Genomic DNA, 26,721 nt, shown 5'->3' with positions numbered 1-26,721 from the left:
AAGACAGCTGGAATTTCCCTAATCTGTGATTTACACGGACACTTTCTCTGGTTCCCAGCAGTTACTTTTCTTCAGTAATTTTCTCATTAACTCTAAACTCCCCACCTGCTGTAAGTTGTTATTTCATATAGTTCCACAATTATTGGTATAAACATCTCACATTATACTCTGATCTATTTGGTTACTCACTCTGGTTTAAGCTTAAATTGTGGTTAATAACAGACGAACCCTGTTCTTTCCCCGGATCTGATTACAGATTCCAACCAGTCGGTTCAATGAATGGAATGTCTGATCTGTGTTGCCATGGAGACCTGTCTGCAGGAAAACGCATGTTTAAGTTTCTAACTCAGAATAAACTTCTCGTTCACACTATATACATTATATCAGCCAGTTGCTCTTGAGCATTACTGCCCCCAAACCTACACAGACTTTCGCTCCATTGAAGATAGTTCTCAGTATTTGGGAAACCCCTTTAAAGACTATTTGGCAAAAGTATCAATAAACTCCACTGGGGTCAAACACAAGCAGCAGTATTTTACTCCCCTTTCAGGGGCAAGTGTGCATCTGACCTTTCACCCTTTGATTTATTTGATATGTGTCCAGAATATTGAACTCCAGCCCAATTATAGGGGTTATTAACATCAGCAGAAACAAATCCAACTGACAGTATGAACATGGTTCAGTCCTGGATGTGATTAACAGCAGAATCCAACTCCTGCAGTCAATTGTGAACTCGCTGGTGTGTCAGTAGGTGGGATGACTGAGTGAATCCCTTCCCACACTCAGAGCAAGTGAATGGCCTCTCCCCAGTGTGAACTCGCTGGTGTTTCAGCAGGTGGGATGACTGAGTGAATCCCTTCCCACACACGGAGCAGGTGATGGCCTCTCCCCAGTGTGAACTCGCTGGTGTCTCAGCAGGTCGGATGACAGAGTGAATCCCTTCCCACACTCAGAGCAGGTGAACGGCCTCTCCCCAGTGTGAACTCGCTGGTGTGTCAGCAGGGTGGATGACCGAGTGAATCCCTTCCCACACTCAGAGCAGGTGAACGGTCTCTTCCCAGTGTGAACTCGCTGGTGTATCACCAGGTTGGATGACTGAGTGAATCCTTCCCCACACTTGGAGCAGGTGAATGGCCTCTCCCCAGTGTGAACTCGCTGGTGTGTCAGCAGGTTGGATGACTGAGTGAATCCCTTCCCACACTCAGAGCAGATGAATGGCCTCTCCCCAGTGTGAACTCGCTGATGTCTCAGCAGGTTGGGTAACTGAGTGAAACCCTCCCCACACTCGGAGCAGGTGAACGGCCTCTCCCCAGTGTGAACTCGCTGGTGTGTCAGCAGGTGGGATGAACAAGTGAATTCCTTCCCACACTCAGAGCAGGTGAACGGCCTCTCCCCAATGTGACTGTGCTTGTGTCTCTCCAGGTTGGACGATCGGCTGAAGCCTTGTCCACATACAGAACATGTGTACGGTTTCTCCCCGCTGTAAACGCTGCTTTTTGCTTCCATGTTCACAGGCCGATGATATTCCAGTCCCAATGAATCAAGTGTCTCTGTCAAATCTTGATGTGATGTTTGGTTTGAGCTTCCAGTCTACAAATTCTCCCCTTTTAACACGCTGTAAAATGAAATTCAAGCAGGAAAAAGGGAGGATGAGAGAACCCACAAAAACACAAAGGCAGGTTGTGAAATTCTGCTTAATTAATCTGGTTATTTGTGCGGCCGTCGGCACAAAAAAATGACAATGAAAGCTGCCAGATTGTCGTAAAAACCCCTCAGAGAGGGAACCCACCACCCGGTCTAGGCCTACACAAGACCCTGGCACTATGGGAGGATAGAGAGAGAGGTGGGCGAGGGCGAAGGTCAGGGATTTTATACCAGAACTTTGAGAGAACCTCCCAAACCCGCCACCTCCAACACCTGGATGGACAAGGGCAGCAGGTGCATGGGAATTCCATCACTTCCAAGTTCCCCTCCAAGTCTCGCACCATCCTAGCTTGGACATATAGCGCTGTTCCTGCATGGTCATTGGGTGAAAATCCTGGCCCACCTTACACAGCAGCACTGTAGGAGCACCTTCACCACACGGACTGCAGCACTTGGAAAATGTAAGGGGATAAACGATGGTCACTAAAGTGGGAGACAGACAGACAGATGGTCACTAAACTGCGGTGAAAACCCAGTTGCAATCTTCTCAAACACCTGACTCCAATCCACCAATCAGGAAGCCCAGGTTCCAGTGGCATTTTTAACTGCTTTCTCAACCTACCTGATCACCTTCAACGATTTCTGCATAACTCTAGGTCTCTCTGTTCACCCACTTGATGATTGCACCCTTCAGCTTATATTTCATATTCTAATTCTTTCGACCAAAATTTACCACTTCTCACTTTCCTGCCTTAAATTTCATCTTCCACGTGTCCGTCCATTCCACCAGCCTGTCGATGTCGTCCTGAAGTCTATCACGATTACTGCACTAGAGATCAGGCAAAATGCAGTAATAACTGAGACAGGGTCGAGTGTAATATAAACAGAGACAGGGTCTGGTGCAATATAAACAGGGATAGGGTCTGGTGTAATATAAACAGGGACAGGGCCTCGTGTAATATAAACAGAGACAGGGTCCGGTGTAATATAAACAGAGACAGGGTCTAGTGTAATATAAACAGAGACAGGGTCTGGTGTAATATAAACAGAGACAGGGTCTGGTGCAATATAAACAGGGACAGGGTCTGGTGTAATATAAACAGGGAGAGGGCCTCGTGTAATATAAACAGAGACAGGGTCTCGTGTAATATAAACAGAGACAGGGTCTGGTGTAATATAAACAGAGACAGGGTCCGGTGTAATATAAACAGGGACAGGGTCTAGTGTAATATAAACAGAGACAGGGTCTGGTGTAATATAAACAGGGACAGGGTCAAGTGCAATATAAACAGAGACAGGGTCTGGTGCAATATAAACAGGGACAGGGTCTGGTGTAATATAAACAGGGACAGGGTCCAGTGTAATAAAACAGGGACAGGGTCCAGTGTAATATAAACAGGGACAGGGTCTGGTGCAATATAAACAGGGACAGGGTCGAGTTTAATATAAACAGGGATAGGGTCGAGTTTAATATAAACAGGGACAGGGTCTGGTGTAATATAAACAGGGACAGGGTCCTGTGTAATATAAACAGAGACAGGATGTAGTGTAATATAAACAGGGACAGGGTCAAGTGAAATATAAACAGGGACAGGGTCTGGTGTAATATAAACAGGGACAGGGTCCAGTGTAATATAAACAGAGACAGGGTGTAGTGTAATATAAACAGGGACAGGGTCAAGTGAAATATAAACAGGGACAGGGTCAAGTGCAATATAAACAGAGACAGGGTCTGGTGTAATATAAACAGGGACAGGGTCCTGTGTAATATAAACAGAGACAGGATGTAGTGTAATATAAACAGGGACAGGGTCAAGTGAAATATAAACAGGGACAGGGTCTGGTGTAATATAAACAGGGACAGGGTCCAGTGTAATATAAACAGAGACAGGGTGTAGTGTAATATAAACAGGGACAGGGTCAAGTGAAATATAAACAGGGACAGGGTCTAGTATAATATAAACAGAGACAGGGTCCAGTGTAAAATAAACAGAGACAGGGTCCAGTGTAATATAAACAGAGACAGGGTCCAGTGTAATATAAACAGAGACAGGGTCCAGTGTAATATAAACAGGGACAGGGTCCAGTGTAATATAAACAGGGACAGGGTCTAATGTAATATAAACAGAGACAGGGTCTAATGTAATATAAACAGAGACAGGGTCCAGTGTAATATAAACAGAGACAGGGTCTAGTGTAATATAAACAGAGACAAGGTCCAGTGTAATATAAACAGGGACAGGGTCTAGTGTAATATAAACAGAGACAGGGTCTAATGTAATATAAACAGAGACAGGGTCCAGTGTAATATAAACAGAGACAGGGTCTAGTGTAATATAAACAGAGACAAGGTCCAGTGTAATATAAACAGGGACAGGGTCGAGTGTAATATAAACAGAGACAGGGTCTAGTGTAATATAAACAGAGACAGTGTCTAGTGTAATATAAGCAGGGACAGGGTCTTGAGTAATATGAACAGGGACAGGGTCTTGAGTAATATGAACAGGGACAGGGTTTAGTGTAATATCTGAGGGACAGGGTCGAGGGTAATATAAACAGGGGCTGGGTCTGGTGGAATATAAACAGGGACAGGGTCGAGTGTAAAATAAACAGAGACAGCGTCTAGTTTAATATAAACAGGGACAGAGTCTAGTGTAATATAAACAGGGACAGGGTCTAGTGTGATATAAACAGGGACAGGGTCTAGTGTAATATAAACAGTGGCCGGGTCCAGTGTAATATAAACAGGGACAGGGTCTAGTGTAATATAAACAGGGACAGGGTCTAGTGTAATATAAACAGAGACAGGGTCTAGTGTAATATAAATAGGGACAGGGTCTGGTTTAATATAATCAGAGACAGGGTCGAGTGTAATATAAACAGAGACAGGGTCTAGTGTAATATAAACAGGGACAAATTCTCGTGTAATATAAACAGGGAACGGGTCTGGTTTAATATAAACAGAGACAGGGTCTAGTTTTCTATAAACAGGGGCCGGGACCAGTGTAATATAAACAGGAACACGGTCGAGTGTAATATAAACAGGGACAGGGTTTAGTGTAATATTATCAGAGACAGGGTCCAGTGTAATATAAACAGGGACAGGGTTTAGTGTAATATAAACAGAGACAGGGTCTAGTGTAATATAAACAGGGACAGGGTTTAGTGTAATATAAACAGAGACAGGGTCAATTGTAATATAAACAGAGACAGGGTCCAGTGTAATATAAACAGGGACAGGGTCTAGTGTAATATAAACAGAGACAGGGTCTAGTGTAATATAAACAGGGACAGGGTCTAGTGTAATATAAACAGGGACAGGGTCTAGTGTAATATAAACAGAGACAGGTTCCAGTGTAATATAAACAGGAACAGGGTCCAGTGTAATATAAACAGGGACAGGGTCCAGTGTAATATAAAAAGGGACAGGGTCCAGTGTAATATAAACAGGGACAGGGTCTCGTGTAATATAAACAGGGACAGGGTCGAGTGTAATATAAACAGAGACAGGGTCTAGTGCAATATAAATAGGGACAGGGTCTAGTTTAATATAAACAGAGACAGGGTCTAGTGTAATAAAAAGAGAGACAGGGTCTAATGTAATATAAACTGAGACAGGGTCTTGTGTAATATAAAAAGGGACAGGGTCTAGTGTAATATAAACATGGACAGTGTCGAGTGTAATATAAACAGGGACAGGGTCCAGTTTTATATAAACAGAAACAGGGTCCAGTGTAATATAAACAGAGACAGGGTATAGTGTAATATGAACAAAGACAGGGTCTAGTGTAATATAAACAGGGACAGTGTCGAGTGTAATATAAACAGGGACAGGGTCTAGCGTAATATAAACAGAGACAGGTTCCAGTGTAATATAAACAGGGACAGGGTCTCGTGTAATATAAACAGAGACAGGGTCCAGTGTAATATAAACAGGAACAGGTCCGGTGTAATATAAACAGGAACAGGGTCCAGTGTAATATAAACAGAGACAGGGTCTAGTTTAATATAAACAGAGACAGGGTCTCGTGTAATATAAACAGAGATAGGGTCTAGTGTAATATAAACAGAGACAGGGTCTAGTTTAATATAAACAGGGACAGGGTCGAGTGTAATATAAACAGATACAGGGTCTAGTGTAATATAAACAGGGATAGGGTCAAGTGTAATATAAACAGAGACAGGGTCTAGTATAATATAAACAGGGGCCGGGTCCAGTGTAATATAAACAGGGACAGTGTCGAGTGTAATATAAACAGGGACAGGGTCCAGTTTTATAGAAACAGAGACAGGGTCTAGTGTAATATAAACAGGGACAGGGTCTAGTGTAATATAAACAGGGACAGGGTCGAGTGTAATATAAACAGAGACAGGGTCTAGTGCCATATAAATAGGGACAGGGTCTAGTTTAATATAAACAGAGACATGGTCTAGTGTAATATAAAGGGAGACAGGGTCTAATGTAATATAAACTGAGACAGGGTCTAGTGTAATATAAAAAGGGACAGGGTCAAGTGAAATATAAACAGGGACAGGGTCTGGTGTAATATAAACAGGTACAGGGTCCAGTGTAATATAAACAGAGACAGGGTGCAGTGTAATATAAACAGGGACAGGGTCAATGAAATATAAACAGGGACAGGGTCTAGTATAATATAAACAGAGACAGGGTCGAGTGCAATATAAACAGAGACAGGGTCCAGTGTAAAATAAACAGAGACAGGGTCCAGTGTAATATAAACAGAGACAGGGTCCAGTGTAATATAAACAGGGACAGGGTCCAGTGTAATATAAACAGGGACAGGGTCTAGTGAAATATAAACAAGGACAGGGTTTCGTGTAATATAAACAGGAACAGGGTCCAGTGTAATATAAACAGAGACAGGGTCTAGTGTAATATAAAGAGAGACAGGGTCTAATGTAATATAAACTGAGACAGGGTCTAGTGTAATATAAAAAGGGACAGGGTCCAGTGTAATATAAACAGAGACAGGTTCCAGTGTAATATAAACAGGGACAGGGTTTAGTGTAATATAAACAGAGACAGGTTCCAGTGTAATATAAACAGGGACAGGGTCTCGTGTAATATAAACAGGAACAGGGTCCAGTGTAATATAAACAGAGACAGGGTCTAGTTTAATATAAACAGAGACAGGGTCTAGTGTATTATAAACAGAGACAGGGTCCAGTGTAATATAAACAGGGACAGGGTCCAGTGTAATATAAACAGGGACAGGGTTTAGTGAAATAGAATCAAGGACAGGGTCGTGTGTAATATAAACAGGGACATGGTCTAGTTTAATATAAACAGAGACAGGGTCTAGTGTAATATAAAGAGAGACAGGGTCTAATGTAATATAAACTGAGACAGGGTCTAGTGTAATATAAAAAGGGACAGGGTCCAGTGTAATATAAACAGAGACAGGTTCCAGTGTAATATAAACAGGGACAGGGTTTAGTGTAATATAAACAGAGACAGGTTCCAGTGTAATATAAACAGGGACAGGGTCTCGTGTAATATAAACAGGAACAGGGTCCAGTGTAATATAAACAGAGACAGGGTCTAGTTTAATATAAACAGAGACAGGGTCTAGTGTATTATAAACAGAGACAGGATCCAGTGTAATATAAACAGAGACAGGGTCTAGTTTAATATAAACACAGACAGGGTCGAGTGTAATATAAACAGATACAGGGTCTAGTGCAATATAAACAGGGATAGGGTCGAGTGTAATATAAACAGAGACAGGGTCTAGTGTAATATAAACAGGGACCGGGTCCAGTGTAATATAAACAGGGACAGTGTCGAGTGTAATATAAACAGGGATAGGGTCCAGTGTAATATAAACAGGGACAGGGTCTAGTGTAATATAAATAGGGACAGGGTCTGGTTTAATATAAACAGAGACAGGGTCCAGTGTTCTATAAACAGAGGCCGGGACCAATGTAATAGAAACAGGGACACGGTCGAGTGTAATATAAACAGGGACAGGGTTTAGTGTAATATAAACAGAGACAGGGTCAATTGTAATATAAACAGAGACAGGGTAATTGTGAACATTGGGTGATGCCCATCGGGACCGTGTAATTGTTAATTTTGGGTGATGTCCATCGGGACCGGATAATTGTTAACTTTGGGTGATGTCCATCGGGACCGGGAGTTTGTTATCTTTGGGTGATGTCCATCGGTACCGGGTGATTGTTAACATTGGGTGATGCCCATCGGGACCGGGTGATTGTTATCTTTGGGTGATGTCCATTGGTACTGGGTGATTGTTAACATTGGGTGATGCCCATCGGGACCGCGAGATTGTTAACTTTGGGTGATGTCCATCGGAACTGGGTAATTGTTAACTTTGGGTGATGTCCATCGCTACCGGGTGATTTTAACATTGGGTGATGCCCATCGGGACCGTGAGATTGTCAACTTTGGGTGATGTCCATCGGAACTGGGTAATTGTTAACTTTGGGTGATGTCCATCGGGACCGGGTAATTGTTAACTTCGGGTGATGTCCATCGGTACCGGGTGATTGTTAACATTGGGTGATGCCAATCGTGACCGCGAGATTGTTAACTTTGGGTGATGTCCATCGGAACTGGGTAATTGTTAACTTTGGGTGATGTCCATCGGGACCAGGTAATTGTTAACATTGGGTGATGCCCATCGGGACCGGGTGATTGTTATCTTTGGGTGATGTCCATTGGTACCGGGTGATTGTTAACATTGGGTGATGCCCATCGGGACCGCGAGATTGTTAAGTTTGGGTGATATCCATCGGAACTGGGTAATTGTTAACTTTGGGTGATGTCCATCGGGACCGGGTGATTGTTAACTTTGGATGATGTCCATCGGGACCAGGTAATTGTTAACTTTGGGTGATGTCCATCGGGACCGGGTGATTGTTAACTTTGTGTGATGCCCATCGGGACCGTGTGATTGTTAAATTGTGGAGATGCCCAACGGGAACGGGTATTTGTGAATGTTGGGTGATGCCCATCGGGACCGGGTAATTGTTAATTTTGGGTGATGCCCATCGGGACTGGGTAATTGTTAACTTTGGGTGATGTCCATCGGGACCGGATAATTGTTAACTTTGGGTGATGTCCATCGGGACCGGGAGTTTGTTATCTTTGGGTGATGTCCATCGGTACCGGGTGATTGTTAACATTGGGTGATGCCCATCGGGACCGGGTGATTGTGATCTTTGGGTGATGTCCATTGTTACCGGGTGATTGTTAACATTGGGTGATGCCCATCGGGACCGCGAGATTGTTAACTTTGTGTGATGTCCATCGGAAATGGGTAATTGTTAACTTTGGGTGATGTCCATCGGTACCGGGTGATTGTTAACATTGGGTGATGCCGATCGGGACCGCGAGATTGTTAACTTTGGGTGATGTCCATCGGAACTGGGTAATTGTTAACTTTGGGTGATGTCCATCGGGACCGGGTAATTGTTAACTTTGGGTGATGTCCATCGGTACCGGGTGATTGTTAACATTGGGTGATGCCCATTGGGACCGCAAGATTGTTAACTTTGGGTGATAGCCATCGGAACTGGGTAATTGTTAACTTTGGGTGATGTCCATCGGGACCGGGTGTTTGTTAACTTTGGATGATGTCCATCGGGACCAGGTAATTGTTAACTTTGGGTGATGTCCATCGGGACCGGGTAATTGTTAACTTTGGGTGATATCCATCGGGACCAGGTAATTGTTATCTTTGGGTGATATCCATCGGGACCAGGTAATTGTTGACTTTGGGTGATGTCCATCGGGACCGGGTGATTGATAACTTTGGATGATGCCCATCGGGACCGGGTAATTGTTATCTTTGGGTGATGTCCATCAGGACAGGGAAATTGTTAACTTTGGGTGATGTCCATCGGGACTGGGAGATTGTGAACTTTGGGTGATGCCCATCGGGACCGGGTAATTGTTAACTTTGGGTGATGCCCATCAGGACCGGGTGAGTGTTAAATTTGGCTGATGTCAATCGGGACCGGGTGATGGTTAACATTGGGTGATGCCCATCGGGACCGGGTAATTGTTAACTTTGGGTGACGCCCATCGGGACCGGGAGATTGTTAACTTTGGGTGATGCCCATCGGCATCGGGAGATTGTTACCTTTGGGTGAGACCCATCGGGACCGGGTCATTGTTAACTTTGGGTGATTCCCATCTGGACCGTGTAATTGGTAACTTTGGGTGATGCCCATCGGGACCGGGTAATTTTTAACTTTGGGTGTTGTCCAGCGGGACCGGGTGATGGTTAAATTTGGGGGATGCCCATCGGGAACGGGAAACTTTTACCTTTAGGTGATACCCATCGGGACCGGGTCATTGTTAACTTTGGGTGATTCCCATCGGGACCGGGTAATTGGTAACTTTGGGTGATGTCCATCGGTACAGGGTGATTGTTAACATTGGGTGATGCCCATCGGGACCGCGAGATTGTTAACTTTGGGTGATGTCCATCGGAACTGGGTAATTGTTAACTTTGGATGATGTCCATCGGGACCAGGTAATTGTTAACATTGTGTGATGCCCATCGGGACCGGGTGATTGTTATCTTTGGGTGATGTCCATTGGTACCGGGTGATTGTTAACATTGGGTGATGCCCATCGGGACCGCGAGATTGTTAACTTTGGGTGATGTCCATCGGAACTGGGTAATTGTTAACTTTGGGTGATGTCCATCGGGACCGGGTAATTGTTAACTTTGGGTGATGTCCATCGGTACCGGATGATTGTTAACATTGGGTGATGCCCATCGGGACCGGGATTTTGTTAACTTTGGGTGATGCCCATCGGTATTGGGAGATTGTTACCTTTGGGTCATACCCATCGGGACCGGGTGATTGTTAACTTTGGGTGATTCCCATCGGGACCGGGTAATTGTTAACTTTGGGTGACGCCCATCGGGACCGGGAGATTGTTAACTTTGGGTGATGCCCATCGACATCGGGAGACTTTTACCTTTAGGTGATACCCATCGGGACCGGGTCATTGTTAAATTTGGGTGATTCCCATCGGGACCGGGTAATTGGTAACTTTGGGTGATGTCCATCGGTACAGGGTGATTGTTAACATTGGGTGATGCCCATCGGGACCGCGAGATTGTTAACTTTGGGTGATGTCCATTGGGACCGGATAATTGTTAACTTTGGGTGATGTCCATCGGGACCGGGAGTTTGTTATCTTTGGGTGATGTCCATCGGTACCGGGTGATTGTTAACATTGGGTGATGCCCATTGGGACCGGGTGATTGTTATCTTTGGGTGATGTCCATTGTTACCGGGTGATTGTTAACTTTGGGTGTTGTCCATCGGGACCGGGTGATTGTTAACTTTGTGTGATGCCCATCGGGACCGTGTGATTGTTAAATTGTGGAGATGCCCAACGGGAACGGGTATTTGTGAACGTTGGGTGATGCCCATCGGGACCGCGAGATTGTTAACTTTGGGTGATATCCATCGGAACTGGGTAATTGTTAACTTTGGGTGATGTCCATCGGGACCGGGTGATTGTTAACTTTGGATGATGTCCATCGGGACCAGGTAATTGTTAACTTTGGGTGATGTCCATTGGGACCGGGTAATTGTTAACTTTGGGTGTTGTCCATCGGGACCGGGTGATTGTTAACTTTGTGTGATGCCCATCGGGACCGTGTGATTGTTAAATTGTGGAGATGCCCAACGGGAACGGGTATTTGTGAACGTTGGGTGATGCCCATCGGGACTGGGTAATTGTTAATTTTGCTTGATGCCCATCGGGACTGGGTAATTGTTAACTTTGGGTGATGTCCATTGGGACCGGATAATTGTTAACTTTGGGTGATGTCCATCGGGACCGGGAGTTTGTTATCTTTGGGTGATGTCCATCGGTACCGGGTGATTGTTAACATTGGGTGATGCCCATCGGGACCTGGTGATTGTTATCTTTGGGTGATGTCCATTGTTACCGGGTGATTGTTAACATTGGGTGATGCCCATCGGGACCGCGAGATTGTTAACTTTGGTTGATGTCCATCGGAAATGGGTAATTGTTAACTTTGGGTGATGTCCATCGGTACCGGGTGATTGTTAACATTGGGTGATGCCGATCGGGACCGCGAGATTGTTAACTTTGGGTGATGTCCATCGGAACTGGGTAATTGTTAACTTTGGGTGATGTCCATCGGGACCGGGTAATTGTTAACTTTGGGTGATGTCCATCGATACCGGGTGATTGTTAACATTGGGTGATGCCCATTGGGACCGCAAGATTGTTAACTTTGGGTGATATCCATCGGAACTGGGTAATTGTTAACTTTGGGTGATGTCCATCGGGACCGGGTGTTTGTTAACTTTGGATGATGTCCATCGGGACCGGGTAATTGTTAACTTTGGGTGATATCCATCGGGACCGGGTAATTGTTATCTTTGGGTGATATCCATCGGGACCAGGTAATTGTTGACTTTGGGTGATGTCCATCGGGACCGGGTGATTGATAACTTTGGATGATGCCCATCGGGACCGGGTAATTGTTATCTTTGGGTGATGTCCATCAGGACAGGGAAATTGTTAACTTTGGGTGATGCCCATCGGCATCGGGAGACTTTTACCTTTAGGTGATACCCATCGGGACCGGGTCATTGTTAAATTTGGGTGATTCCCATCGGGACCGGGTAATTGGTAACTTTGGGTGATGTCCATCGCTACAGGGTGATTGTTAACATTGGGTGATGCCCATCGGGACCGCGAGATTGTTAACTTTGGGTGATGTCCATTGGGACCGGATAATTGTTAACTTTGGGTGATGTCCATCGGGACCGGGAGTTTGTTATCTTTGGGTGATGTCCATCGGTACCGGGTGATTGTTAACATTGGGTGATGCCCATCGGGACCGGGTGATTGTTATCTTTGGGTGATGTCCATTGTTACCGGGTGATTGTTAACATTGGGTGATGCCCATCGGGACCGCGAGATTGTTAACTTTGGGTGATATCCATCGGAACTGGGTAATTGTTAACTTTGGGTGATGTCCATCGGGACCGGGTGTTTGTTAACTTTGGATGATGTCCATCGGGACCAGGTAATTGTTAACTTTGGGTGATGTCCATCGGGACCGGGTAATTGTTAACTTTGGGTGATATCCATCGGGACCGGGTAATTGTTATCTTTGGGTGATATCCATCGGGACCAGGTAATTGTTGACTTTGGGTGATGTCCATCGGGACCAGGTGATTGATAACTTTGGATGATGCCCATCGGGACCGGGTGATTGATAACTTTGGATGATGCCCATCGGGACCGGGTAATTGTTATCTTTGGGTGATGTCCATCAGGACAGGGAAATTGTTAACTTTGGGTGATGTCCATCAGGACTGGGAGATTGTGAACTTTGGGTGATGCCCATCGGGACCGGGTAATTGTTAACTTTGGGTGATGCCCATCAGGACCGGGTGAGTGTTAAATTTGGCTGATGTCAATCGGGACCGGGTGATGGTTAACATTGGGTGATGCCCATCGGGACCGGGTAATTGTTAACTTTGGGTGACGCCCATCGGGACCGGGAGATTGTTAACTTTGGGTGATGCCCATCGGCATCGGGAGATTGTTACCTTTGGGTGAGACCCATCGGGACCGGGTCATTGTTAACTTTGGGTGATTCCCATCTGGACCGTGTAATTGGTAACTTTGGGTGATACCCATCGGGACCGGGTAATTTTTAACTTTGGGTGTTGTCCAGCGGGACCGGGTGATGGTTAAATTTGGGGGATGCCCATCGGGAACGGGAAACTTTTACCTTTAGGTGATACCCATCGGGACCGGGTCATTGTTAACTTTGGGTGATTCCCATCGGGACCGGGTAATTGGTAACTTTGGGTGATGTCCATCGGTACAGGGTGATTGTTAACATTGGGTGATGCCCATCGGGACCGCGAGATTGTTAACTTTGGGTGATGTCCATCGGAACTGGGTAATTGTTAACTTTGGATGATGTCCATCGGGACCAGGTAATTGTTAACATTGTGTGATGCCCATCGGGACCGGGTGAATGTTATCTTTGGGTGATGTCCATCGGTACCGGGTGATTGTTAACATTGGATGATGCCGATCGGGACCGCGAGATTGTTAACTTTGGGTGATGTCCATCGGAACTGGGTAATTGTTAACTTTGGGTGATGTCCATCGGGAACGGGTAATTGTTAACTTTGGGTGATGTCCATCGGGACCGGGTAATTGTTAACTTTGGGTGATGTCCATCGGAACTGGGTAATTGTTAACTTTGGGTGATGTCCATCGGTACCGGGTGATTGTTAACATTGGGTGATGACCATTGGGACCGCAAGATTGTTAACTTTGGGTGATATCCATCGGAACTGGGTAATTGTTAACTTTGGGTGATGTCCATCGGGACCGGGTGTTTGTTAACTTTGGGTGATGCCCATCGGGCCCGGGAGATTGTTAACTTTGGGTGATGCCCATCGGGACCGGGTAATTGTTAACTTTGGGTGGTGTCCATCGGGACCGGGTGATTGTTAACTTTGGGTGATGCCCATCGGGACTGGGTAATTGTTAACTTTGGAAGATGCCCATCGGAACCAGGAGATTGTTAACTTTTGGTGATGCCCATCGGGATCGGGTAATTGTTTACTTTGGGTGATGTCCATCAGGACCAGGTTATTGTTAACTTTGGGTTCTGCCCATCGGGACTGGGTAATTGTTAACTTTGGGTGATGCCCATCGGGACCGGGTCATTGTTAACTTTGTGTGATTCCCATTGGGACCGGGAGGTTGTTAACTTTGGGTGATGTCCATCGGGATCGGTTATTTTTAACATTGGGTGATATCCATCTGGATCGGTTATTGTTAACTTTAGGTGTTGCCCATCGGGACCGGGTGAGTGTTAACTTTGGGTGATGCTCATCGGTACCGGGTCATTGTTAACTTTGTGTGATGCCCATTGGGAACGGGATGTTGTTAACTTTGTGTGATGCCCATCGGGACCGGGTGATTGTTAACTTCGAGTGATGCCCATCGGGACCGGGTAATTGTTAACTTTGGGTGATGCCCATCGGGACCGGGAGATTGTTACCTTTGGGTGATGCCCATCGGGACCGGGTAATTGTTAACTTTTGGTGATGCCAATCGGGACCGGGTCATTGTTAACTTTGTGTGATGCCCATTGGGACCGGGAGGTTGTTAACTTTCGGTGATGTCCACAGGGACCGTGTAATTGTTAACTTTGGGCGATGTCCATCGTGACCGGGTAATTGTTAACTTTGGGTGATGCCCATCGTGACCGGGAGATTGTTAACTTTGGGTGATTCCCATCGGGACCGGGTGATTGTTAACTTCGAGTGATGCCCTTCGGGACCGGCTAATTGTTAACTTTTGGTGATGCCCATCGGGACCAGATAATTGTTAACTTTGGGTTATGCCCATCGGGACCAGATAATTGTTAACTTTGGGTGATGTCCATCAGGACCAGGTTATTGTTAACTTTGGGTGATGTCCATCGAGACCGGATAATTGTTAACTTTGGGTTATGCCCATCGGGACCAGATAATTGTTAACTTTGGGTGATGTCCATCGCGACCGGGTAATTGTTAACTTTGGGTGATATCCATCGGGACCGGGTAATTGTTATCTTTGGGTGATATCCATCGGGACCAGGTAATTGTTGACTTTGGGTGATGTCCATCGGGACCAGGTGATTGATAACTTTGGATGATGCCCATCGGGACCGGGTGATTGATAACTTTGGATGATGCCCATCGGGACCGGGTAATTGTTATCTTTGGGTGATGTCCATCAGGACAGGGAAATTGTTAACTTTGGGTGATGTCCATCAGGACTGGGAGATTGTGAACTTTGGGTGATGCCCATCGGGACCGGGTAATTGTTAACTTTGGGTGATGCCCATCAGGACCGGGTGAGTGTTAAATTTGGCTGATGTCAATCGGGACCGGGTGATGGTTAACATTGGGTGATGCCCATCGGGACCGGGTAATTGTTAACTTTGGGTGACGCCCATCGGGACCGGGAGATTGTTAACTTTGGGTGATGCCCATCGGCATCGGGAGATTGTTACCTTTGGGTGAGACCCATCGGGACCGGGTCATTGTTAACTTTGGGTGATTCCCATCTGGACCGTGTAATTGGTAACTTTGGGTGATACCCATCGGGACCGGGTAATTTTTAACTTTGGGTGTTGTCCAGCGGGACCGGGTGATGGTTAAATTTGGGGGATGCCCATCGGGAACGGGAAACTTTTACCTTTAGGTGATACCCATCGGGACCGGGTCATTGTTAACTTTGGGTGATTCCCATCGGGACCGGGTAATTGGTAACTTTGGGTGATGTCCATCGGTACAGGGTGATTGTTAACATTGGGTGATGCCCATCGGGACCGCGAGATTGTTAACTTTGGGTGATGTCCATCGGTACCGGGTGATTGTTAACATTGGATGATGCCGATCGGGACCGCGAGATTGTTAACTTTGGGTGATGTCCATCGGAACTGGGTAATTGTTAACTTTGGGTGATGTCCATCGGGAACGGGTAATTGTTAACTTTGGGTGATGTCCATCGGGACCGGGTAATTGTTAACTTTGGGTGATGTCCATCGGAACTGGGTAATTGTTAACTTTGGGTGATGTCCATCGGTACCGGGTGATTGTTAACATTGGTTGATGCCCATTGGGACCGCAAGATTGTTAACTTTGGGTGATATCCATCGGAACTGGGTAATTGTTAACTTTGGGTGATGTCCATCGGGACCGGGTAATTGTTAACTTTGGGTGGTGTCCATCGGGACCGGGTGATTGTTAACTTTGGGTGATGCCCATCGGGACCGGGTAATTGTTAACTTTGGAAGATGCCCATCGGAACCAGGAGATTGTTAACTTTTGGTGATGCCCATCGGGATCGGGTAATTGTTTACTTTGGGTGATGTCCATCAGGACCAGGTTATTGTTAACTTTGGGTTCTGCCCATCGGGACTGGGTAATTGTTAACTTTGGGTGATGCCCATCGGGACCGGGTCATTGTTAACTTTGTGTGATTCCCATTGGGACCGGGAGGTTGTTAACTTTGGGTGATGTCCATCGGGATCGGTTATTTTTAACATTGGGTGATATCCATCTGGATCGGTTATTGTTAACTTTGGGTGTTGCCCATCGGGACCGGGTGAGTGTTAACTTTGGGTGATGCTCATCGGTACCGGGTCATTGTTAACTTTGTGTGATGCCCATTGGGAACGGGATGTTGTTAACTTTGCGTGATGCCCATCGGGACCGGGTGATTGTTAACTTCGAGTGATGCCCATCGGGACCGGGTAATTGTTAACTTTGGGTGATGCCCATCGGGACCGGGAGATTGTTACCTTTGGGTGATGCCCATCGGGACCGGGTAATTGTTAACTTTTGGTGATGCCAATCGGGACCGGGTCATTGTTAACTTTGTGTGATGCCCATTGGGACCGGGAGGTTGTTAACTTTCGGTGATGTCCACAGGGACCGTGTAATTGTTAACTTTGGGCGATGTCCATCGTGACCGGGTAATTGTTAACTTTGGGTGATGCCCATCGTGACCGGGAGATTGTTAACTTTGGGTGATTCCCATCGGGACCGGGTGATTGTTAACTTCGAGTGATGCCCATCGGGACCGGCTAATTGTTAACTTTTGGTGATGCCCATCGGGACCAGATAATTGTTAACTTTGGGTTATGCCCATCGGGACCAGATAATTGTTAACTTTGGGTGATGTCCATCAGGACCAGGTTATTGTTAACTTTGGGTGATGTCCATCGAGACCGGATAATTGTTAACTTTGGGTTATGCCCATCGGGACCAGATAATTGTTAACTTTGGGTGATGCCCATCGGGACCGGGTCATTGTTAACTTTGTGTGGTGACCATTGGGACCGGGAGGTTGTTAACTTTGGGTGATGTCCATCGGATCGGTTATTGTTAACTTTGGGTGTTGCCCATCGTGACCGGTTGCTTGTTAACTTTGGGTGTTGCCCATCGGGATCGGGTGATTGTTAACTTTGGGTGATGCCCATCAGAATCGGGAGATGGTTAACTTTGGGTGATGTCCATCGCGACCGGGTAATTGTTAACTTTGGGTGATGCCAATCGGGACCGGGTCATTGTTAACTTTGTGTGATGCCCATTGGGACCGGGAGGTTGTTAACTTTCGGTGATGTCCACAGGGACCGTGTAATTGTTAACTTTGGGTGATGCCCATCGGGACTGGGTAATGGTTAACTTTGGGTGATGCCCATCGGGACCGGGTAATTGTTCACTTTGGGTGATGCCCATTTGGACCGGGTGAGTGTTAAATTTGGGTGATGCCCATCGGGACCGGGTAATTGTTAACTTTGGGTGATGCCCATCGGGACCGGGTAATTGTTCACTTTGGGTGATGTCCATCGGGACCGGTTTATTGTTAACTTTGGCTGATGTCCATCGGGAACGGGTAATTGTTAACTTTGGGTGATGTCCATCGGGACCGGGAGATTGTTAACTTTGGGTGTTGCCCATCGGGACCGGGTGAGTGTTAAATTTGGGTGATGCTCATCGGTACCGGGTCATTGTTTACTTTGTGTGATGCCCATTGGGACCGGGAGGTTGTTAACTTTGGGCGATGTCCATCGGGACCGGGTAATTGTTAACTTTGGGTGATGCCCATCGGGACCGGGTCATTGTTAAATTTGTGTGATGCCCATCGGGACCGGGTGATTGTTAACTTCGAGTGATGCCCATCGGGACCGGGTAATTGTTAACTTTGGATGATGCCCATCGGGACCGTGAGATTGTTACCTTTGGGTGATGCCCATCGGGACCGGGTAATTGTTAAATTTTGGTGATGCCCATCGGGATCGGGTAATTGTTCACTTTGGGTGATACCCATTGGGTCCGGGTAATTGTTAACTTTGGGTGATGCCCATCGGAACCGGGAGAATGTTACCTTTTGGTGATGCCCATCGGTACCGGGTAATTGTTAACTTTGGGTGATGCCCATTGTGACCGGGAGATTGTTAACTTTGGGTGATCGGGACCGGGTAATTGTTAACTTCGAGTGATGCCCATCGGGACCGTGTAATTGTTAACTTCAGGTGATGTCCATCGGGACCGGGTAATTGTTAACTTTTGGTGATGCCCATTGGGATCGGGTAATTGTTTACTTTGGGTGATGTCCATCAGGACCAGGTTATTGTTAACTTTGGGTGATGTCCATCGAGACTGGATAATTGTTAACTTTGGGTTATGCCCATCAGAATCGGGAGATGGTTAACTTTGGGTGATGTCCATCGGGACCGGGTAATTGTTAACTTTGGGTGATGCCAATCGGGACCGGGTCATTGTTAACTTTGTGTGATGCCCATTGGGACCGGGAGGTTGTTAACTTTCAGTGATGTCCACAGGGACCGTGAGATTGTTAACTTTGGGTGATGCCCATCGGGACTGGGTAATGGTTAACTTTGGGTGATGCCCATCGGGACCGGGTAATTGTTCACTTTGGGTGATGCCCATTGGGACTGGGTGAGTGTTAAATTTGGGTGATGCCCATCGGGACCGGGTAATTGTTAACTTTGGGTGTTGCCCATCGGGACCGGGTGAGTGTTAACTTTGGGTGATGCTCATCGGTACCGGGTCATTGTTAACTTTGTGTGATGCCCATTGGGACCGGGAGGTTGTTAACTTTGGGCGATGTCCATCGGGACCGGGTAATTGTTAACTTTGGGTGATGCCCATCGGGACCGGGTCATTGTTAACTTTGTGTGATGCCCATCGGGACCGGGTGATTGTTAACTTCGAGTGATGCCCATCGGGACCGGGTAATTGTTAACTTTGGATGATGCCCATCGGGACCGGGTAATTGTTCACTTTGGGTGATGCCCATTGGGTCCGCGTAATTGTTAACTTTGGGTGATGCCCATCGGAACCGGGAGAATGTTACCTTTTGGTGATGCCCATCGGTACCGGGTAATTGTTAACTTTGGGTGATGCCCATTGTGACCGGGAGATTGTTAACTTTGGGTGATGCCCATCGGGACCGGGTAATTGTTAACTTCGAGTGATGCCCATCGGGACCGTGTAATTGTTAACTTCAGGTGATGTCCATCGGGACCGGATAATTGTTAACTTTTGGTGATGCCCATCGGGATCGGGTAATTGTTTACTTTGGGTGATGTTCATCAGGACCAGGTTATTGTTAACTTTGGGTGATGTCCATCGAGACTGGATAATTGTTAACTTTGGGTTATGCCCATCAGGATCAGGTAATTGTTAACTTTGGGTGATGTCCATCGGGACCAGGTTATTGTTAACTTTGGGTGATGCCCATCGAGACCGGGTAATTGTTAACTTTGGCTGATGCCCATCGGGACCGGGTAATTATTAACTTTGGGTGATGCCCATCGGGACCGGGTCATTGTTAACTTTGTGTGATTCCCATTGGGGCCGGGAGGTTGTTAACTTTGGGTGATGTCCATCGGGATCGGTTTTTGTTAACTTTGGGTGATGTCCATCAGGATCAGTTTTTGTTAACTTTGGGTGTTGCCCATCGGGACCGGGTGAGTGTTAACTTTGGGTGATGCTCATCGAGACCGGGTAATTGTTAACTTTGGGTGATGCCCATCAGAACCGGGAGATGGTTAACTTTGGGTGTTGCCCATCGGGACCGGGTGAGTGTTAACTTTGGGTGATGCCCATCGGTACCGGGTCATTGTTAACTTTGTGTGATGCCCATCGGGACCGGGTGATTGTTAACTTCGAGTGATGCCCATCGGGACCGGGTAATTGTTAACTTTGGGTGATGCCCATCGGGACCGGGAGATTGTTACCTTTGGGTGATGCCCATCGGGACTGGGTAATTGTTAACTTTTGGTGATGCCCATCGGGATCGGGTAATTGTTTACTTTGGGTGATGTCCATCAGGACCAGGTTATTGTTAACTTTGGGTGATGTCCATCGAGACCGGATAATTGTTAACTTTGGGTTATGCCCATCGGGACCAGATAATTGTTAACTTTGGGTGATGCCCATCAGGACCGGGTCATTGTTAACTTTGTGTGGTGCCCATTGGGACCGGGAGGTTGTTAACTTTGGGTGATGTCCATCGGATCGGTTATTGTTAACTTTAGGTGTTGCCCATCGTGACCGGGTGATTGTTAACTTTGGGTGTTGCCCATCGCGATCGGGTAATTGTTATTTTTTCATGATGCCCATCGGGACCGGGAGATTGTTAACTTTGGGTGATCCCCATCGGGACCGGAAGATTGTTAATTTTGGGTGATGCCCATCAGAACCGGGAGATAGTTAACTTTGGGTGATGTCCATCGGGTCCGGAAGATGGTTAAGTTTGGGTGATGCCCATCGGGACCGGGTAATTGTTAACTTTGGGTGATGCCCATCGGGACCGGGAGATTGTTAACTTTGGGTGATGCCCATTGGGACTGGGTAATTGTTAACTTTGGGTGATGCCCATCGGGACCGGGAGATTGTTAACTTTGGGTGATGTCCATCGGGACCGGGTCATTGTTAACTCTGTGTGATGACCATTCGGACCGGGAGGTTGTTACCTTTCGATGATGTCCACAGGGACCGTGTAATTGTTAACTTTGGGTGATGCCCATCGGGACCGGGTCATTGTTAACTTTGTGTGATGCCCATTGGGACCGGGAGGTTGTTAACTTTGGGTGATGTCCATCGGGACCGCGTAATTGTTATCTTTGGGTGATGCCCATCGGGACTGGGTAATGGTTACCTTTGGGTGATGCCCATCGGGACCGGGTAATTGTTCACTTTGGGTGATGTCCATCGGGACCGGGTCATTGTGAACTTTGTGTGATGCCCATCGGGACCGGGTGATTGTTAACTTTGGGTGATGCCCATCGGGACCGGGTAATTGTTAACTTTGGGTGATGCCCATCGGGACCAGGAGATTGTTACCTTTGGGTGATGCCCATCGGGACCGGGTAATTGTTCACTTTGGGTGATGCCCATTGGGTCCGGGTAATTGTTAACTTTGGGTGATGCCCATCGGGACCGGGAGATTGTTACCTTTTGGTGATGCCCATCGGTACCGGGTAATTGTTAACTTTGGGTGATGCCCATTGTGACCGGGAGATTGTTAACTTTGGGTGATGCCCATCGGGACCGGGTAATTGTTAACTTCGAGTGATGCCCATCGGGACCGTGTAATTGTTAACTTCAGGTGATGTCCATCGGGACCGGGTAATTGTTAACTTTTGGTGATGCCCATCGGGATCGGGTAATTGTTTACTTTGGGTGATGTCCATCAGGACCAGGTTATTGTTAACTTTGGGTGATGTCCATCGAGACCGGATAATTGTTAACTTTGGGTTATGCCCATCGGGATCGGGTAATTGTTTACTTTGGGTGATGTCCATCGGGACCAGGTTATTGTTAACTTTGGGTGATGCCCATCGAGACCGGGTAATTGTTAACTTTGGGTGATGCCCATCGGGACCGGGTAATTATTAACTTTGGGTGATGCCCATCGGGACCGGATCATTGTTAACTTTGTGTGATTCCCATTGGGACCGGGAGGTTGTTAACTTTGTGTGATGCCCATTGGGACCGGGAGGTTGTTAACTTTCGGTGATGTCCACAGGGACCGTGTAATTGTTAACTTTGGGTGATGCCCATCGGGACCGGGTCATTGTTTACTTTTTGTGATGCTCATTGGGACCGGGAGTTTGTAACTTTGGGTGATGTCCATCGGGACCGCGTAATTGTTATCTTTGGGTGATGCCCATCGGGACTGGGTAATGGTTAAGTTTGGGTGATGCCCATCGGGACCGGGTAATTGTTCACTTTGGGTGATGCCCATTGGGACCGGGTGAGTGTTAAATTTGGGTGATGCCCATCGGGACCGGGTAATTGTTAACTTTGGGTGATGCCCATCGGGACCGGGTAATTGTTCACTTTGGGTGATGTCCATCGGGACCGGTTTATTGTTAACTTTGGCTGATGTCCATCGGGAACGGGTAATTGTTAACTTTGGGTGATGCCCATCGGGACCGGGAGATTGTTAACTTTGGGTGTTGCCCATCGGGACCAGGTAATTGTTAACTTTGGGTGATGCGCATCGGGACCGGGAGATTGTTAACTTTGGATGTTGCCCATCACGACCGGGTAATTGTTAACTTTGGGTGATGCCCATCGGGACCGGGAGATTGTTAACTTTGGGTGATGTCCATCGGGACCGGGTAATTGTTAACTTTGGGTGATGCCCATCGGGACCGGGAGATTTTTAACTTTGGGTGATGCCCATCGGGACCGGGTCATTGTTAACTTTGGAAGATGCCCATCGGAACCGGGAGATTGTTAACTTTGAGTGATATCCATCGGGACCGGGTTATTGTTAACTTTGGGTGATGCCCATCGGGACCGGGTAATTGTTAACTTTGGGTGATGCCCATCGGGACCGGGTAATTGTTACCTTTGGGTGATGCCCATCGGGACCGGGAGATTGTTAACTTTGGGTGATGCCCATCGGGCCCGGGTAATTTTTAACTTTGGGTGATGCCCATCGGGACCGGGAGATTGTTAACTTAGGGTGATGCCCATCGGGACCGGGTAATTGCTAACTTTGGGTGGTGTCCATCGGGACCGGGTGATTGTTAACTTTGGGTGATGCCCATCGGGATCGGGTAATTGTTAACTTTGGAAGATGCCCATCGGAACCGGGAGATTGTTAACTTTTGGTGATGCCCAGCGGGATCGGGTAATTGTTTACTTTGGATGATGTCTATCAGGACCAGGTTATTGTTAACTTTGGGTGATGCCCATCGAGACCGGATAATTGTTAACTTTGGGTTATGCCCATCGGGACCGGGTAATTGTTAATTTTGGGTGATGCCCATCGGGACCGGGTCATTGTTAACTTTGTGTGATTCCCATTGGGACCGGGAGGTTGTTAACTTTGGGTGATGTCCATCGGGATCGGTTATTGTTAACTTTGGGTGATGTCCATCAGGATCAGTTTTTGTTAACTTTGGGTGTTGCCCATCGGGACCGGGTGAGTGTTAACTTTGGGTGATGCTCATCGAGACCGGGTAATTGTTAACTTTGGGTGATGCCCATCAGAACCGGGAGATGGTTAACTTTGGGTGTTGCCCATCGGGACCGGGTGAGTGTTAACTTTGGGTGATGCCCATCGGTACCGGGTCATTGTTAACTTTGTGTGATGCCCATCGGGACCGGGTGATTGTTAACTTCGAGTGATGCCCATCGGGACCGGGTAATTATTAACTTTGGGTGATGCCCATCGGGACCGGATCATTGTTAACTTTGTGTGATTCCCATTGGGACCGGGAGGTTGTTAACTTTGTGTGATGCCCATTGGGACCGGGAGGTTGTTAACTTTCGGTGATGTCCACAGGGACCGTGTAATTGTTAACTTTGGGTGATGCCCATCGGGACCGGGTCATTGTTTACTTTTTGTGATGCTCATTGGGACCGGGAGTTTGTAACTTTGGGTGATGTCCATCGGGACCGCGTAATTGTTATCTTTGGGTGATGCCCATCGGGACTGGGTAATGGTTAAGTTTGGGTGATGCCCATCGGGACCGGGTAATTGTTCACTTTGGGTGATGCCCATTGGGACCGGGTGAGTGTTAAATTTGGGTGATGCCCATCGGGACCGGGTAATTGTTAACTTTGGGTGATGCCCATCGGGACCGGGTAATTGTTCACTTTGGGTGATGTCCATCGGGACCGGTTTATTGTTAACTTTGGCTGATGTCCATCGGGAACGGGTAATTGTTAACTTTGGGTGATGCCCATCGGGACCGGGAGATTGTTAACTTTGGGTGTTGCCCATCGGGACCAGGTAATTGTTAACTTTGGGTGATGCGCATCGGGACCGGGAGATTGTTAACTTTGGATGTTGCCCATCACGACCGGGTAATTGTTAACTTTGGGTGATGCCCATCGGGACCGGGAGATTGTTAACTTTGGGTGATGTCCATCGGGACCGGGTAATTGTTAACTTTGGGTGATGCCCATCGGGACCGGGAGATTTTTAACTTTGGGTGATGCCCATCGGGACCGGGTCATTGTTAACTTTGGAAGATGCCCATCGGAACCGGGAGATTGTTAACTTTGAGTGATATCCATCGGGACCGGGTTATTGTTAACTTTGGGTGATGCCCATCGGGACCGGGTAATTGTTAACTTTGGGTGATGCCCATCGGGACCGGGTAATTGTTACCTTTGGGTGATGCCCATCGGGACCGGGAGATTGTTAACTTTGGGTGATGCCCATCGGGCCCGGGTAATTTTTAACTTTGGGTGATGCCCATCGGGACCGGGAGATTGTTAACTTAGGGTGATGCCCATCGGGACCGGGTAATTGCTAACTTTGGGTGGTGTCCATCGGGACCGGGTGATTGTTAACGTTGGGTGATGCCCATCGGGATCGGGTAATTGTTAACTTTGGAAGATGCCCATCGGAACCGGGAGATTGTTAACTTTTGGTGATGCCCAGCGGGATCGGGTAATTGTTTACTTTGGATGATGTCTATCAGGACCAGGTTATTGTTAACTTTGGGTGATGCCCATCGAGACCGGATAATTGTTAACTTTGGGTTATGCCCATCGGGACCGGGTAATTGTTAATTTTGGGTGATGCCCATCGGGACCGGGTCATTGTTAACTTTGTGTGATTCCCATTGGGACCGGGAGGTTGTTAACTTTGGGTGATGTCCATCGGGATCGGTTATTGTTAACTTTGGGTGATGTCCATCAGGATCAGTTTTTGTTAACTTTGGGTGTTGCCCATCGGGACCGGGTGAGTGTTAACTTTGGGTGATGCTCATCGAGACCGGGTAATTGTTAACTTTGGGTGATGCCCATCAGAACCGGGAGATGGTTAACTTTGGGTGTTGCCCATCGGGACCGGGTGAGTGTTAACTTTGGGTGATGCCCATCGGTACCGGGTCATTGTTAACTTTGTGTGATGCCCATCGGGACCGGGTGATTGTTAACTTCGAGTGATGCCCATCGGGACCGGGTAATTGTTAACTTTGGGTGATGCCCATCGGGACCGGGAGATTGTTACCTTTGGTTGATGCCCATCGGGACTGGGTAATTGTTAACTTTTGGTGATGCCCATCGGGATCGGGTAATTGTTTACTTTGGGTGATGTCCATCAGGACCAGGTTATTGTTAACTTTGGGTGATGTCCATCGAGACCGGATAATTGTTAACTTTGGGTTATGCCCATCGGGACCAGATAATTGTTAACTTTGGGTGATGCCCATCAGGACCGGGTCATTGTTAACTTTGTGTGGTGCCCATTGGGACCGGGAGGTTGTTAACTTTGGGTGATGTCCATCGGATCGGTTATTGTTAACTTTAGGTGTTGCCCATCGTGACCGGGTGATTGTTAACTTTGGGTGTTGCCCATCGGGATCGGGTAATTGTTATTTTTTCATGATGCCCATCGGGACCGGGAGATTGTTAACTTTGGGTGATCCCCATCGGGACCGGAAGATTGTTAATTTTGGGTGATGCCCATCAGAACCGGGAGATAGTTAACTTTGGGTGATGTCCATCGGGTCCGGAAGATGGTTAAGTTTGGGTGATGCCCATCGGGACCGGGTAATTGTTAACTTTGGGTGATGCCCATCGGGACCGGGAGATTGTTAACTTTGGGTGATGCCCATTGGGACCGGGTAATTGTTAACTTTGGGTGATGCCCATCGGGACCGGGAGATTGTTAACTTTGGGTGATGTCCATCGGGACCGGGTCATTGTTAACTCTGTGTGATGACCATTCGGACCGGGAGGTTGTTACCTTTCGATGATGTCCACAGGGACCGTGTAATTGTTAACTTTGGGTGATGCCCATCGGGACCGGGTCATTGTTAACTTTGTGTGATGCCCATTGGGACCGGGAGGTTGTTAACTTTGGGTGATGTCCATCGGGACCGCGTAATTGTTATCTTTGGGTGATGCCCATCGGGACTGGGTAATGGTTACCTTTGGGTGATGCCCATCGGGACCGGGTAATTGTTCACTTTGGGTGATGTCCATCGGGACCGG

The 26,721-nt window shown here is 47.2% G+C and overlaps 1 pseudogene; it reads right to left on the bottom strand.

Annotated features, from left to right (window-relative positions):
* Window positions 1-721: 721 nt before the first annotated feature.
* The window catches only part of LOC139234665 (zinc finger protein 229-like), a 97,075-nt pseudogene continuing 71,075 nt past the window's right edge, over window positions 722-26,721 (bottom strand).

The sequence above is a fragment of the Pristiophorus japonicus genome, chromosome 22 (assembly GCF_044704955.1).
Source record: "Pristiophorus japonicus isolate sPriJap1 chromosome 22, sPriJap1.hap1, whole genome shotgun sequence".
NCBI lineage: Eukaryota > Metazoa > Chordata > Chondrichthyes > Pristiophoridae > Pristiophorus > Pristiophorus japonicus.
Note: the sequence above shows the minus strand (reverse complement) of the source record. Positions and strands in the feature narration are given on the sequence as shown.